The following is a 14,583-nucleotide window of genomic DNA, read 5'->3' on the forward strand; positions in this document are numbered from 1 at the left end:
ATTAGCTATGTAAACAGCTTCCAAAGATACCGCCATAGCTCTCTGCAGCTGTAACACTGTCACACTTTGCAAATCATTTTACGTTTTTGATAGTTATGAAGACAGAATGTGTTTTTAAGGTCATGCTAGGCGGTTGCTATGGTGGTTGCTGTGGACTTGGGTGGACCGCGTCCGATTCCTGTTATTAGCTGTCCGCCGTAGGAAGGCTGCGTTCCATTTACAAGTAGTGACAGTCTGCCGCAACTCGAACTCAAACCCCGCTTTGTTCTTTAATTATAGGCCTTTTATAGCCGTTCATGACACGCACATACACACATAAAGCACTTTGCCTCACCATGAGAATGCAAGTTTACCTAACCTAACCTTAAAGTATCTGATATAGGATAGAAAAATGAAGCAACCAGAGATTTAATGATGAAGACTCTGGGTTCTGTAGTTCACGTTTTACAGTCCTGAATGACTCTTTGCATATGATTTATTGAAGAGGAGTTTAGAATGCACTTTACATTTAGACTGTTGCTGTTTCATTTTTTACATTGTTGCCATGTTATGTCATGAATAAGGTTCACCTGCTGGGGGTTTGATGGATCAGCTGGACAATACAGTCAAAGACAGACTTCATTCATCATATGCAAGAATCCTAGTTGGATTTTTGTTGTCACTCGTGTTTTTGAACCAAATATTGAAAACAATTCTGACAGACTGGATACCTGGTCAGGGTGTACATTACCTTGTACTCAAGCATCCCAGGACAGAGCCCTGCCCCACCATGAGCCTGGGTGGATCCGTGGTTATAATATAAAAGGACCGATACTGAATATGAATATTTCATGAAAATTGAATTATAATACAAATTAGTAATAAGGGTTTCTCTGCGCCCTTATCTACCCCATACTCAAAGAGCTGCGGGCAGAGAGGGTGACAGGAGTGGATGGCACTGAAGAGAAGATGCTCGGTTTCTGGAGTCTCCTGGTCCTGTCAGTATTAGTAGGATGCATCTGCTGTGTCTTCTCGTGGATGCTCACCTACCTTGACTCGTTCCAGCCTGGTATGGATTTCCCAACACTGCGGACAGTGGCCCACGTCAGAGACGTTTAATATTGATTACATATGTCTGAATTGCTAACCCTAACCCTAACCCTAGCTCAACAGACCACAATGCCCTGGACTGTCAGTATTATTACATGCTGTGAACATAAGTACCTTTGATCACAGTTTAAAAGAGAAGGAATATTGGAAAGAAAGATCAACATTGTGATATTATTTCTTCCAAACTGACCAGAAACATGCTTGTCAGACTCTCACAGCAAAGGATCAGACTCACTGTGCATGACAGCTCAGGCCAATGATGTCTGTTAGATTGTCAGTTGTTTAGTGCTTCTGTACAGTTAGGGTCACGTCTCTATTTCAGAATAATTAATATGCGGAAAACACAAAGTTGATTGTCTTCCAATATTCTAGCATAATTAAAAAACTTTGACTTTGTAAGTACATATTATTAGTCCTAATGCCAGTATGATTCTTCATAACTCCTGCTTTGAAATACTGAACTTTAAAATTTACCTGATGAAAGATAATTCACAGTGGCACTCTGTCAGGATCATTCTGACTGTAAGATCACTGTATTAATCTGAATCCTTCTGAAATGTGCTGTGAATGAATGCTGATGCAACTCACTGTGGGAGAGCTGTTAATAAAATGAATCTGTGACACATGCAACACATTCACAGAGGAAGAGGACACAAAGGGAGGACACGCAGAGGCTGTGTTGAAGTCAGAAATCCAAATCTTTATTAAAAAACAGGCGGCGGTTACAAACAGGAAGACAAGCAGTCCATCAAACAGTCTACAGGGTCAAACATACAGAGAATTCAAACAGCAGTAAAAAATAACTGGACACTGAAAAACTTAAAGCAATGTGTGACGCAATAAAAGGAAGCAGCGCAGTATATTCACTGAATTATCATCAATTACAAAAGAGAAAAACGGCGATTTCTAAGGATTATTTTCTTAAATGCAGTTAGAGTGTGACTGGTAAAGATGGAAACATACAGAATGTAAACTGTGTGAGCTTGTGAACTTTGTTAGTAACAAATGAGGTAAAAAAAAAAACACAACCAAAACAGACAAAACACAGAAAGAGGCTCTCACTATTCGTTCATAATTAGAAAGAAACATTCTGGTCGTGGATTTTTACAGTCTTAGTTCCGCTCGCTGTCATCATTATAATCATCATGATCAATGGCGAGGTCCTGAGGTGGGCGGGGCTGTCTCTGGTGATGTCACCATGAAGGAACAGCATCTGGCACGTGTTGGTGAAACATCTCAGTACGCTGGTGTAGTTTCCTCTCCAGCTGTTTGACATGTGACACTTGAACATTAAGGGGAAGAAGAAGAAACAGTGTTAGGTCAGGTGACCACATGGTTTCTAAAGTAACTGACAGGAAGTAACCAGGCCGTTAGAAATGGATGGCATGTGTTTAGAGTTACTGGAGTTGGGTAACTCTACTTACCAAAAGCAGAAGCACACAGATGAAGGATCAGATGCTGAATGTTGCAGGAACATGCTCATGTGTGGTGGTCATTCAGTGCTGCAGGTTAGACAGTCCAAGACTGATATGCTGCCCATCTGAGAGTTTGAAAACACACATGCAAAGATTTATTTTGTGTTACAGTCAAAGTTGGATGTTCATTTTTGTCCTTTAAAAATGTTTGTGTATTTGAAAGCACTAACATCTAAGGATAACTTGGATCGTCCCCTTTAAAGGGGAGACAAGTGTATCCACGGATCCACATCACTTTACCTGGATGATGACTCCTCCCCCCTCACTCAGAAACACTCCTAATATAACCAAGCAAATAAATAATATTGAAGATTTACTTACATCATTACAAAAACAGGAAAAACATCTTCCTTTGATTCTATTTCTCCATTCCTGCTGAACATCAGGCAACAAATATCTCAATAAATCACAGTAAAATGTAAAGCACATGTTTTCTCTGCTTTATCTAACCTCTGCAGAGCCTCTGTCAAGAAAAACATATCTGTAAGCATAAAACAAATATACATTCATAACACGTCACTGGACAAACCTCGGTCAGCTGATTTCCTCTGTGCAGTGCAGACGAACATCAGTCAGCAAGTCAAGGTGGTGAGATGGACTGGTGCCCTTTGTGACTCTGCTGGTTCTTCTGAGGAAACACCACCGTCTCTCCACACCGTCACCATCTGTGAGCACAAACTGCTGCTCTGCCAGCATGTAGGACATCACATATCACACACAGGGGTGAAGAAACATCAGAGCTCAACTTTGGATACTTTAGATCTAAACAGATCAAAGTAGCTCTTAGTTTCAACAATCAGTGAGCAGACAAACAATGATACCAAACTGATTCTGTATGAATACAATATGGTATTTTCAATACAGGTGTCAAATTAATTTATTAAAACTAATACAGATATATGTATATATTTTTTTTTTTGATAAATTAGTTTGCTAAATTATAAGAATATATATATATTTTTCATTTAACAATTGCAACTGAAAGAAATTAAATATTGAACAAAAATATATTGTCACATTCTGAGCATGCTCAGCACGCTGACAGACTTGAAGTTGCTACAGATTTTAAGAAGTGATAATTATAGGGAAGAAACTTCTCTTTTTCATCCGTTTAATCAAACATTTGATGCCTCAGCTGTCTCAGTCTATAGCGTTCTGCAACTACAACTAACCTGAGGCTTGGATTTGGCTGCAGGTGCCCCTGTACATCCTTCTCAGCAGCACACATGTGGGTACCATTTAATCCCACTTCTTCCTGAGCTTTGCTTCATCACAAGACCAAAGGTGGCATCCCGTGTCAGTCTTATCATCATCCAGAAGAAACATTTGAAGAAACATCATGGAGAAGAAACATTTACGCGCCTCCTGGTTTTGTTTTCTGATCCTGCGAAAAGACCGAGGACAACAAAGCCCAGAGAACACGAGATACACAACATCCAACATTCAGACTCAACAGCCTCCATAAATGAAGAGCACCAGGTTGGTTCAGTTATAGTAGATATAAGCATACTTCACATTACTGGGTATGAATAATAATGAGGAGGCAAACTTTGAAGATGCAGAGCATGATGTCCCATCATCAGACTGTAAACAAACATCCACCAGGCTTCTTTGTTGCCAAAATTGATGATTCTCCCATCAGGGATCAGTAGAGTGTATTAACCTGTGGTATAAGCAGCAGTCACTGAAATATTACTCTTTCAGATAAGAAATCTAGCACATAAAAGCCAGGGTGGGAGGGATCTCTGCAAACTGACTTACCTCTGCAAGTGTGAAGCTCAACAAAAATCTGACTCTCCAGTCACTGACAAACAAAAACTCCAGCTGGGAGATAGAAAACGCTGTCTGGGTCCTGCTGGATGTTGCTGGTCAGAGTCCCACATTAGCAGAGTGCTTCTTGGTCCCACTGACCCATGTGGACAGCGACTGTGGAGAACTGTTCTGGAAAACAGAAAAGAGAATTAAAATAACAAAAAGCCAAACACAATTTCCACAAAGACTCTCTTGGAATCAGCAATCAAAAAAAAAAACACTGGTTCATATTTCAATTAAATATGAACAGGTTCCTTAAATGTACGCAGTTCAGATCTGATTTAATTTAATTTCCTTCACACAGCACATTCGTCCAGGCTGACAGGTAAACATAGAATTAATCTCAGGTAACATGACTCATAGTAGAGATTCAGTAAGAAAGATTGCAGGCTCTAATATTATTACCACACAATCCAAGGACACACCAACAGCTCAGATTTGTAGAACTATTTAAACAAATGTCTTCTGAATATTCAATTCAGGTTCACAGTGGGAGGGGGGGGGGGGGGGGGGGTGTCGTGGAATTTTTTAAATAAAGTCTGCAACACAGAAAGAGCTGTGATCAAGCTATTTATTACTGCGCCAACACACATCAAACATCACAGTTCAGTCATGTCAGCGCTGCCACAGAGGTCGTGCTCCTGCTCCTTTATGCATTCCAAGGAAGAGGAAGTTAAACTGATCACACCACACTTCACGTGTCTCGCTATGAAACCTAACGTATCAATGGTTAAGCTGTTTTGTGCCCTTGGCCTTATCAGCACCTGTAAAGGGAGTTGTTTTCTCAAACTGCTGACGCTGAAGTAAGTTCATCTAGTTTTAGAAACTGTCACTGAACAGTAACAGTGTCACAACTAAGCACATGCATAAGCACTTAAATACTTTAAATGAGAATAACAGAACATTTCTATTACAGAGGCTAGAGCCTGTCCCAGTAGTCATAGGTAGAGCACACCTGGACAGGTCACCAGTCTGTCAGAGGACTAACACAGAGACAGACATCAGAGTAACAAATCTATTTAAAATTAATGTAAGTTTGCTGCAGCTGTATGTATGAACATGTGTTTCTGTGCTCACAGTCCACCTCTCAGGAACCTGCAGTTCACTTTTAGTCTACTTTAAACAGACCTCACAAAAGGCTGATGCGGCTGGATCAGTAGTCTGATTTAAGTACGATACCTTTGGCCAGGGATTAATCTGGTGCATCGCTTCACTGCAGTCTTACGTATTTTCCCCACACCTGAATAAAAAATACTGATATATACAAATAACAGCTTCAGCTGATGCAGCCTGACCCAATCCTAGATGTTCAGCACACAGAGACACAGAGGTACTGTTTAAAGTTTAGTGATAACTTGAGTCACTGATCATTTGCAGTATTACAGAGTCTGGCAGTCTTTGCATGATGTCCACGTCACTGTAAGTTTCTAGCTGACTCTCAGGTGTGACAGGTGTGCCAGCAGGAAAGAGTAATAACCTGCATCCTGAGGTTTGTCATGCAGGATTAAAGGAGCCAGGCTTTGTTCACACAGCTAGGATTGTATTTTACACTGACCCTGGGTCAGTATAAGTATCATACAGTTTAAACGAAGCACTGAAACTTGCACATATTTATTACAGATGCACTGAAGCTAATCGAGATATTTGCTGTCAATCTGTGGCTGCGATTAAACACTTTACTGGAAACTTTATTAACTAGTAACTTCATCAGTCATGACAGAAGCTAATATTTCTGTGCTAACATCGTTTAACCAGTAACAGCTTTACTCCAATATAAGCTAACGTTTACACCGTAACTTTAAGCTAGCACCATAAAGACGGTAAAACACGTAATAATATCTACAAATGCATCTTAAAGCTGTTATATTAGCACTCTGTGTATTACTAGGGTTGCCAACCGTCCCTTAAAATACGGAATCGTCCCGTATTTCGAAACAAAAGTACACGTCCCGTATTGAGCTAATAAGGGACGCACTTTGTCCCGTAATACAGTGAGAATCAAAAGTAGTCTATAAATGTTTATGGAATTAACACTTTGTTTGAAAACATAATTCCCAGCCCCTCTCCTGCTTTGTGACCAATGAGCTGACAGCACACTTATGACAATTCGAGTATGACAATTCAGATTACCGCTCATCTCATTGGTCGAGGAAAGGTCGCTTGCGGAGAAAATACCGGAAGACAACAGATGACCACAACAAGAAGCATGGCCAACAGGGGAACAAACGCCGACTCTGCGGTGCAAGTCTCGGATGACAGTACACCTAAAGCTGGGCAAACACTGTGCGATTTTTTTCAGTCACGTTATTCAGCTCCTGCTCAAACTGCACGATTGACTCGCAGGGGTTAGAAGTTCGTATGTCACGATGTACTCTCACACTATACCGCCCGATGCTCTGATGCGACCTGAGTGCTCACACTGTGCCTCCATAACATGAAGGTTATAACAGAAAATCTGTCGCTCGCTCTCTCTGTCTTTCACTCACACAGACACACCACTACCATCAACTTTGCTAAATTGCTAATGAAAAACATTGATCAGGCAGCTGTGATTGAGCAGCAGTGTAAATCCAACTATTTTCACGGTTGTTGTGGTCGTGATAATTTTGTGATGCCACATCGAAAAGGCTCGGATGAGCTTTCCAAAGTTCTACAAGTTGTGCCTCCATCGCTTGTGTCCAGATCACACGCTGCACAGCCGTGCTGCGCCGTCTTTTTCACCAACGTTTACGTTTGCGCGTGAGCAGTGTGAGCGCCTGTGGTGACACCCTCACGAGCGATTGATGATCGGGAGCTGGTCGTGAGGTGTTAATCACTTCTCGTTACCCCACGTATACTACACGACGCACGATGAAGGCCAAAATCGGTCCGATCACTCAAAAATCGGCTCAAAATGGGCCAAAAATCGCACAGTGTGAGCCCAGCATTAGAGCAGCAATGTTTGTTCCCCTCAGAGAAAGGGAAGAATGGAAAAAGGAAAACACCTGGCTGGAAAACGTTAATATGGGCATGTGCAGTGAATATCAGGGCTATGTGGCCAGAAGTGTGATAATATAATTTATTTTGTGTAATAAACAACTGCAAGGATAGATGATTACAACAAATTGATGACTAATACATAAAAGTAATACATAGATGAATAATGATGATGAGTTATGATGCGTAATCATGGGAACAAGCGGGTTTACAAACAGGAGCAGCTGATTAGAAAAGCTGAAATAATACCTCAACTGAAGCTAATTGTACTAAATGCACTAAATGTGCACTGTTACAAGAATATTTTTCTTTCTATTGTTTTCTATTATTTTAAGTTAAGCAGGACAGAGTTCTTTTAAAGAAAGATTTACTTATATTCTCAAAAGTTAAGCATGACAGGCTTCTGTTTAAGAAAGAGACCTGTTTTACTGTGTTAATGTTGTCATTTTGAGCTAAAAATAAATGGCTAAATGATCATTTGTTTCACATGTGTTCATATCACAAAGAATAGAATATGCATCTACTTAAATCAACTTCAAGTCAAATGGTTAAAAAAATAATTTCACACACAAAAAAAGAGCTAGAAAATTCACCACACTGGGAAGGGTGAAGACAACTGGGTCGCCCGGCCCTGGCCACGAGGTGTCCCTTATTTATTTTTCAGGGAGTTGGCAACCCTACTTCCGCCTCCAATGTTCATTGAAACCGTTAGCTGTCTGTCAAGTTGGGCAAAGAGACGCACAATAAGGACAGAGCAAGGACTGTGTCTTAATTCCACCTACAATGGCTTGCAAAAGTATTCGGCCCCCTTGAACTTTTCCACATTTTGTCACATTACAGCCACAAACATGAATCAATTTTATTGGAATCCCACGTGAAAGGCCAATACAAAGTGGTGTACACGTGAGAAGTGGAACGAAAATCATACATGATTCCAAACATTTTTTACAAATAAATATCTTAACAGTGGGGTGTGCGTAATTATTCGGCCCCCTGAGTCAATACTTTGTAGAACCACCTTTTGCTGCAATTACAGCTGCCAGTCTTTTAGGGTATGTCTCTACCAGCTTTGCACATCTAGAGACTGAAATTCTTGCCCATTCTTCTTTGCAAAACAGCTCTAGGAACTAGGTCAGTTTTAAAAACAACAACAACAACAAAAAAAAACCTTCCCTCAACAAGTGAGCTTCTGTAAATACTGTTCACAAAAATACAATAAAAAAGAAATCATTCTTATTATTAATGATAATAACAATTTATTTACTGTTAAATATCGTTAATATTTTTGTTGTCATGATTGTTATCAATGGATTATGATCAGTACTGAAGATGTTTTTCAAAATAATATTATTCCAACATTCATCATTGTTCACCGCAGCAATAAAATGATAAAAGTTGTATTTGTTGTATATGTATATATCATTTGTGGATCTGTATTTATTACCCTATCAGATAATACTGAGTTACAATGATATTCTTTAGGGCTGCCATGTAACACATACTAAACCATTTGTATATTTCAGATAAAATAAATGTATGTTGCACCAATTCATAACAATAGATCAAGCTAAACCGATCAAGCTCCAACATTAAGAAAACTCAACAATTCATTCTGAGAAAAAGTTAAGCATCTCATATTAGGGGGAAAAAATTCTCTTGGACAAATATCGTAGATAAGTACAATAAACAAATCCCTTATTTAAAAATACGATAAACACTTAACATTTATTTTAATTGTATTTTCTGATTTTAAGATTTTGTGTAATTTGCACCCATACAATTCACTGTTCACTGCACCTGAAATTGCTGTTTACATCTCTTAGCAAAAAGTCCCTGGAGCGCTTGCAGATTTTCCAAAACGCTGCAGCAAGGCTTCTGACCAAAACATCTAAGAACTCTCAGGTGACACCATTGCTAATACAGCTGCACTTGCTCCCCATGGAATTTAGAGTCCATTTTAAGATTCTGGTTCTGACCTTTAGAGCTCCAGCCTACATCATTGAACTTCTACAGCCCTATGTCCCTTGCAGGCCCCTGAGGTCATGTGATCAGGGCCTACTTGTTATTCAGCATACAAGGCTGAGAACTAAGGGAGACAGAGCTTTTGCAAATGTGGCTCCCAGACTGTGGAACTCCCACTGAGCTTAAGATGTGTGGACTCAACAACTAAAAACACATCTTTTAAAAATTGCATTTTGTTAACTTTTGTCTGTTTTTGATTTATACTTTGTCTTCCCTGTGTGAAGCACCTTGTCATCTTTTATCTAGAAAGGTGCTATATACATAAAATTTTGACTTTACTTATTCACTAAACAGTGACGTAATACACAAAGCACAGTTTGTTTTAAATAAAAAAAATGCAACCACACAGAACATATACAGAAAAAAAACTGGAAAACTGGAAAACTACTAATAATTTAATCATCCATACATTTTAACATGAAATATAAATGACAGCATTTATATTTCTATTGTGATTCAAATTACATTTATTTTGAACAGGATGAAGTAGGCATAAGATTTTTCAGTACAAGAAAAATATTTTCATCCCTGAGGCCATAGATCAGAGGACTCAGGCACCTTGGAGCAATGTTAAACATGATGTAGTTAAAATATCGGACATTTAGAATTAAACTGAAATCAATCTGAAGCACTGCAATTTCTATGAATGGGCACCACAGTTGAATGAGACAGAGCAGCAACTGGAAAGCATGAAGGATCACTGTTTTGAGTCCTTTTTGTGTCAACTTCTTTTTCTCTCCTGATGCAGCTTTGGCCACTTTCATTATTTGAACATATGAGTATGCAATGGTGATGCCCATAATCAAGAAATACAATTGATACACAGCTGATCGAACATGATCCTGCCATCTGTAAAGAGAAAATGTGTCTCCACTACATATCATGGATTGCTTGTAGAACTTAAGTGAGCCGGAGGCAAAAAACATGGACAGAATAATTATACAAGGACCAGAGCTGACACCATGAATGATCAGGATACAGTACATAGTGCTGCGTGTGGAGCAGAGCTGTCCATGACGCAGGGGCATACAAATGGCCACATAGCGCTCCAGAGTCATTGCTGTCAGGGTAACTGGTGTGACAATGAAGTAAAGAAGTACAACAACAGAGATAGTTATACACAACCACACTGGCATTGTAATTTCAAATTGGCTCAATACAAGTAAAACATCTGACAGCAATAACAAAACACTGTCTGACAGCAGTGTTACAAAAAATAAGATGTAACGTGCAGATGTGTGAAAGGATTCCTTTTTAACAAAGATCACAATGAGCAACATGTTGATGCAAAGAAAAATTATTACCAGGATCTCTACAATAATGACCCGGTAGCTGACTGGTCGTGGAAAAAAACCATAATTCACTGAGTTGTTACCTGCCATAGCAAACAAACCTGTTTGAAGTACTTCTAAGAGTTCATTAAAGTTTTGTTTGATAAATGTAAGATTGTCAAAACTCAAAATCAAATCCAGTGGAGAATCAAATCCAGAGCCAAATGTCTTCTGCTGCGTTCCCTGCAGTTTTCTGAAAAATGACCGTGCATCATGAAATTGAAGCTTACAGCAACTAAGAATAACAATTACACATGAAACTTCGTTCTACTGTGTTGTCATCGTGCTCTAGTACCCAATCTCCTCTGATCAATGCCTCTAAATAGGTAATTGATGGTATACTCAGGAGACTTTGCAGTAAAGTCAACATAACAGATCTGAAAGAACTGAAAAGTTGTTGTTTGCTGTGAAGGTAATCAATTCTGTAATTAGTGCAACAAGTGAGACTAAATCCCATTATTTTAGTTTTATTTGCTTGCATTTTATTTGCTTATTTTGGCGCTCATCTACATCTACTATCTGACTCCTGTTTGAGATTTGAAGGTATTATTTTGAAGGCACGACTACCTGTAAAATTGTTGTCTGTGCAGTTATCGGGCAGTTTGGAGGAGAGTGTTGTAACGGAGCACGTGGAAGTTTATTTTGTCATTAGCAGCCCCCTTGATAGAGGCAAAAAGGTATGGTTATGATGTAAATAAGTACATCTTTAAATATTTTGAGTGACAGAAACGGCAATTGTTAAGTTTGTCATTGTGGGAAGGGATGCTTGTGTGATATGTTGATTATGTACTCATGATTTTATATACAGTGGCTTGCAAACTCATAACACATCTATGTCTTTGCCTGTAGAAAACTTCCTCATATTTGAAATACAGTGGCTTGCAAAAGTATTCGGGCCCCTCGAACTTTAGAAGACTAGCAGCTGTAATTGCAGCAAAAGGTGGTTCTACAAAGTATTGACTCAGGAGGCTGAATAATTACGCACACCTCACTTTTCAGTTATTTATTTGTAAAAAATGTTTGGAATCATGTATGATTTTCGTTCCACTTCTCACGTGTACACCACTTTGTGTTGGTCTTTCACGTGGAATTCCAATAAAATTGATTCATGTTTGTGGCTGTAATGTGACAAAATGTGGAAAAGTTCAAGGGGGCCGAATACTTTTGGAAGCCATTGTATTTTCATTGTAGGCAAGATTAGAGAGCTAGATTTAAACTTGGGTGATTTTATTTATAGTGCTGAGATGAGGAAGACCGGAGGCAGGACAGGACAGTGTAAGGGGGTGGTACAATGGGCGGGTTGTGACCTAGACCTCAGTAGACGTAGTTGAAGCAGGCTAGTTAGCTCCAGATGAATCTGTATTTTATTGTGAAGTGTAAACACAGATGTCTGACTTTATAAGTAAAAGTTTCCACCTGATCGCTACCATCATAAAGAATCTGTGAAGTCGGTGTACTTCAATATCACGTAGAGTCATTGGTTAAGTTATTTGTTCTAAATGTTTACAGTTGTAAGAGTATGGACTTTTAACTTACACGCTGTTTTTATGTACACTTTCCCAGCTCTTACGGTGAAACTGAATGGTTATTACCAATAAACCTGAGGATTCATCATTAAAGTGTCATCCTTCATTCTACAGCATTAGTTTATGGTAGCTAACTAATAACAGAACCAATAACTCAGGGGAAAACAATGGGATTTATATTAAAAGTGAGTCTAAGGGGGGCACTTTCGCACTGCCACTAGCTGTAACAGTGAGGTTTATGTTAAGAAACCAAGGATATACTGTCCACTCTGATTGGTCTCATTGATATGCTCTTCCCTGGGCACTGTAAGTTCCATATCAGATCAGATCAGGGGCCCGTTCTTCGTACGTCGCTTACTACATCCAAGATCAAATGACACATCCAAGACCAAATCATCGCGCTAACCGTGAGCTCGCTAATCCGGTTCTCCGAACACACCTGCTGTTGACGATTGGATGAAGTAATGTGAGATCACTGGGTGTCGTAAAAGGGGCTACGCATCGATAGTAGAAACATTGATCGGCAACCCTCTGATTGGTCGGCGAAAATGTCGAAGGAGCGCGCTCGGTATTTTTCGGCAGCAGAGCAAGAACTCTTGAGTGAGGGATTTCAGGAGTTTCAGAGTTTAATTAAAACGCAAGGGAACACTGCAAAGGCTGCAAAAGCAAGGAGAGAGGGCTGGCAGAAAGTTGCTGACAAATTAAACTCATAAGTAATTTAATAATGACAATAATAATGGAGTGGATTGATATAGCGCTTTTCAAGGCACCCAAAGCGCTTTACAATGCCACTATTCAGTCACTCTCACATTCACACACTGGTGGAAGCAGCTACGGTTGTAGCCACAGCTGCCCTGGGGCAGACTGACAGAAGCCAGGCTGCCATATTGCGCCATCGGCCCCTCTGGCCAACACCAGTAGGCGGTAGGGTAGATTTATCATATCACACTATATTATCCAATATTATATTACATTATAATATGTTATATTATATCCCCTTTCACATTAGAGCCACAACAGGACCCACTAGAACATGGGAACAGGTAAAAGTGAAATATAAGAATATTCTACAGAATGGTAATATTTATCACTTATATTGCTTTTAGTCTCTTGGAATGAGACCCTGGAATACTCTGTTTGTTGGTTCATAACAGCAACCAAGAAAAGGGCAGAGCAAAAAAAGACAGGTGGTGGTCCTGCACCCCCTCGTCAACAAGTTGGTTAAGTGAATAATACCCTCACGGGAATATCGATATCTCTCAATGAGCACACTGTTGCGCTGAGCTAAGGGATCCTGTCTATCCCGCAATATACGCTGAATTCTGAGGACTCTCCTTATCAATCTTGCACCTTTCGCAATGGGTTGCTCGCGTAAACGGACAGGACATGGCTGCGACAGGCTTCCCAAATCCACCTTCGCTTTTATAGCCGTGGTCTCCCATCTTGATTGCACAAAGTAATTTGCAATTACTACTCTGAAATATGAATTACATCTGTAATAATCACATACATGTAATAGAATGTTAATAGTACATTTCCCTTTTTTAGGAAATGACCTGTATGTATCTGTGTGAAATCAATAAATGGATCAAGTGCTGCATTATCTTTAGTTACATTGATGTTATTTATTTATGGTGAAACAGTGGTGGAATATCGCTGTTGCTTTCGTATAAATGAAGCGGACATACCTGCGTGGCCGCGATCTAATCCTGTTTACATAAAGTAAACCTGCTCCCGAGCAGGTTTACGCTTATGGCTCTGTTGCTATGGCAGCAAGTCCCGGATGAGCTTCGGGGAACCGAACGATCCAAGATCACGCGAAATCGTCAACAATCAAATCCAGCTAACTTACTTAGCGAGGTACGAAGAACAGGCCCCTGATGTGCTGGTGGGAACTTTAGCTGTTTACTCCGCTCAGCCTGTAGCTGCCAATCAAGTTGAGCAGGCTGGTTGTTAACCGTGGCCACACCTGGGGTTTCTCTTGAGCCTTAATGAAAAGAAGTCTCTTCTTCGGAGCATGATGGCGCTTGCTGGTGCTCATTGCTGGGGCAGTCTTCTCAGCAATTACTCTGAGCACCTGGTTGTGACGCCAACAATAACGACCATTGGCCAGGGCCTTTGGGCAGCTGCTGAGGATATGTTCTAGGGTGCCCCTTCCAGAGCACAGGGGACAGGCCGATATCTAGCTTTTCCACGACACATGGAGGTGTACTGGGCTTGGTAGGGTATACTGCCTGCACGAGGAATCGGACATGGTGGAAGTCTGCCTGCATGATGTTTGACCAGGTGACTTAGTGCTGCAAGGTGCTCTTCCACCTTATCCACACTCCCTGCGACTTGAGTCCTACGGCC

General features: G+C 40.2%; 1 long non-coding RNA gene and 1 pseudogene across 3 annotated transcripts; both read right to left on the reverse strand.

Annotated features, from left to right (window-relative positions):
* Positions 1-1,764: 1,764 nt before the first annotated feature.
* On the reverse strand, positions 1,765-4,865 carry LOC146694360 (uncharacterized). Of its 3 annotated transcripts, XR_014914886.1 has the most exons (6): positions 4,326-4,540; positions 3,737-4,227; positions 3,094-3,245; positions 2,805-2,842; positions 2,514-2,629; positions 1,765-2,371 (listed from the first exon to the last, which is right to left on the reverse strand). It is a non-coding gene; the product is annotated as an uncharacterized LOC146694360 (long non-coding RNA). The 3 variants fall into 3 exon arrangements; XR_014914887.1 differs by having other exon boundaries at positions 3,094-3,250; positions 3,737-4,865; XR_014914885.1 differs by having other exon boundaries at positions 3,737-4,556.
* A 4,965-nt stretch (positions 4,866-9,830) lies between these two features.
* Positions 9,831-10,787, reverse strand: LOC146694361 (odorant receptor 131-2 pseudogene; annotated as a pseudogene).
* Between the last annotated feature and the right edge of the window lie 3,796 nt (positions 10,788-14,583).

Source organism: Copadichromis virginalis, linkage group LG14 (genome assembly GCF_057382275.1).
Source record: "Copadichromis virginalis isolate Kocher_CV1m ecotype Utaka linkage group LG14, C_Virginalis_male_GT1.1, whole genome shotgun sequence".
NCBI lineage: Eukaryota > Metazoa > Chordata > Actinopteri > Cichliformes > Cichlidae > Copadichromis > Copadichromis virginalis.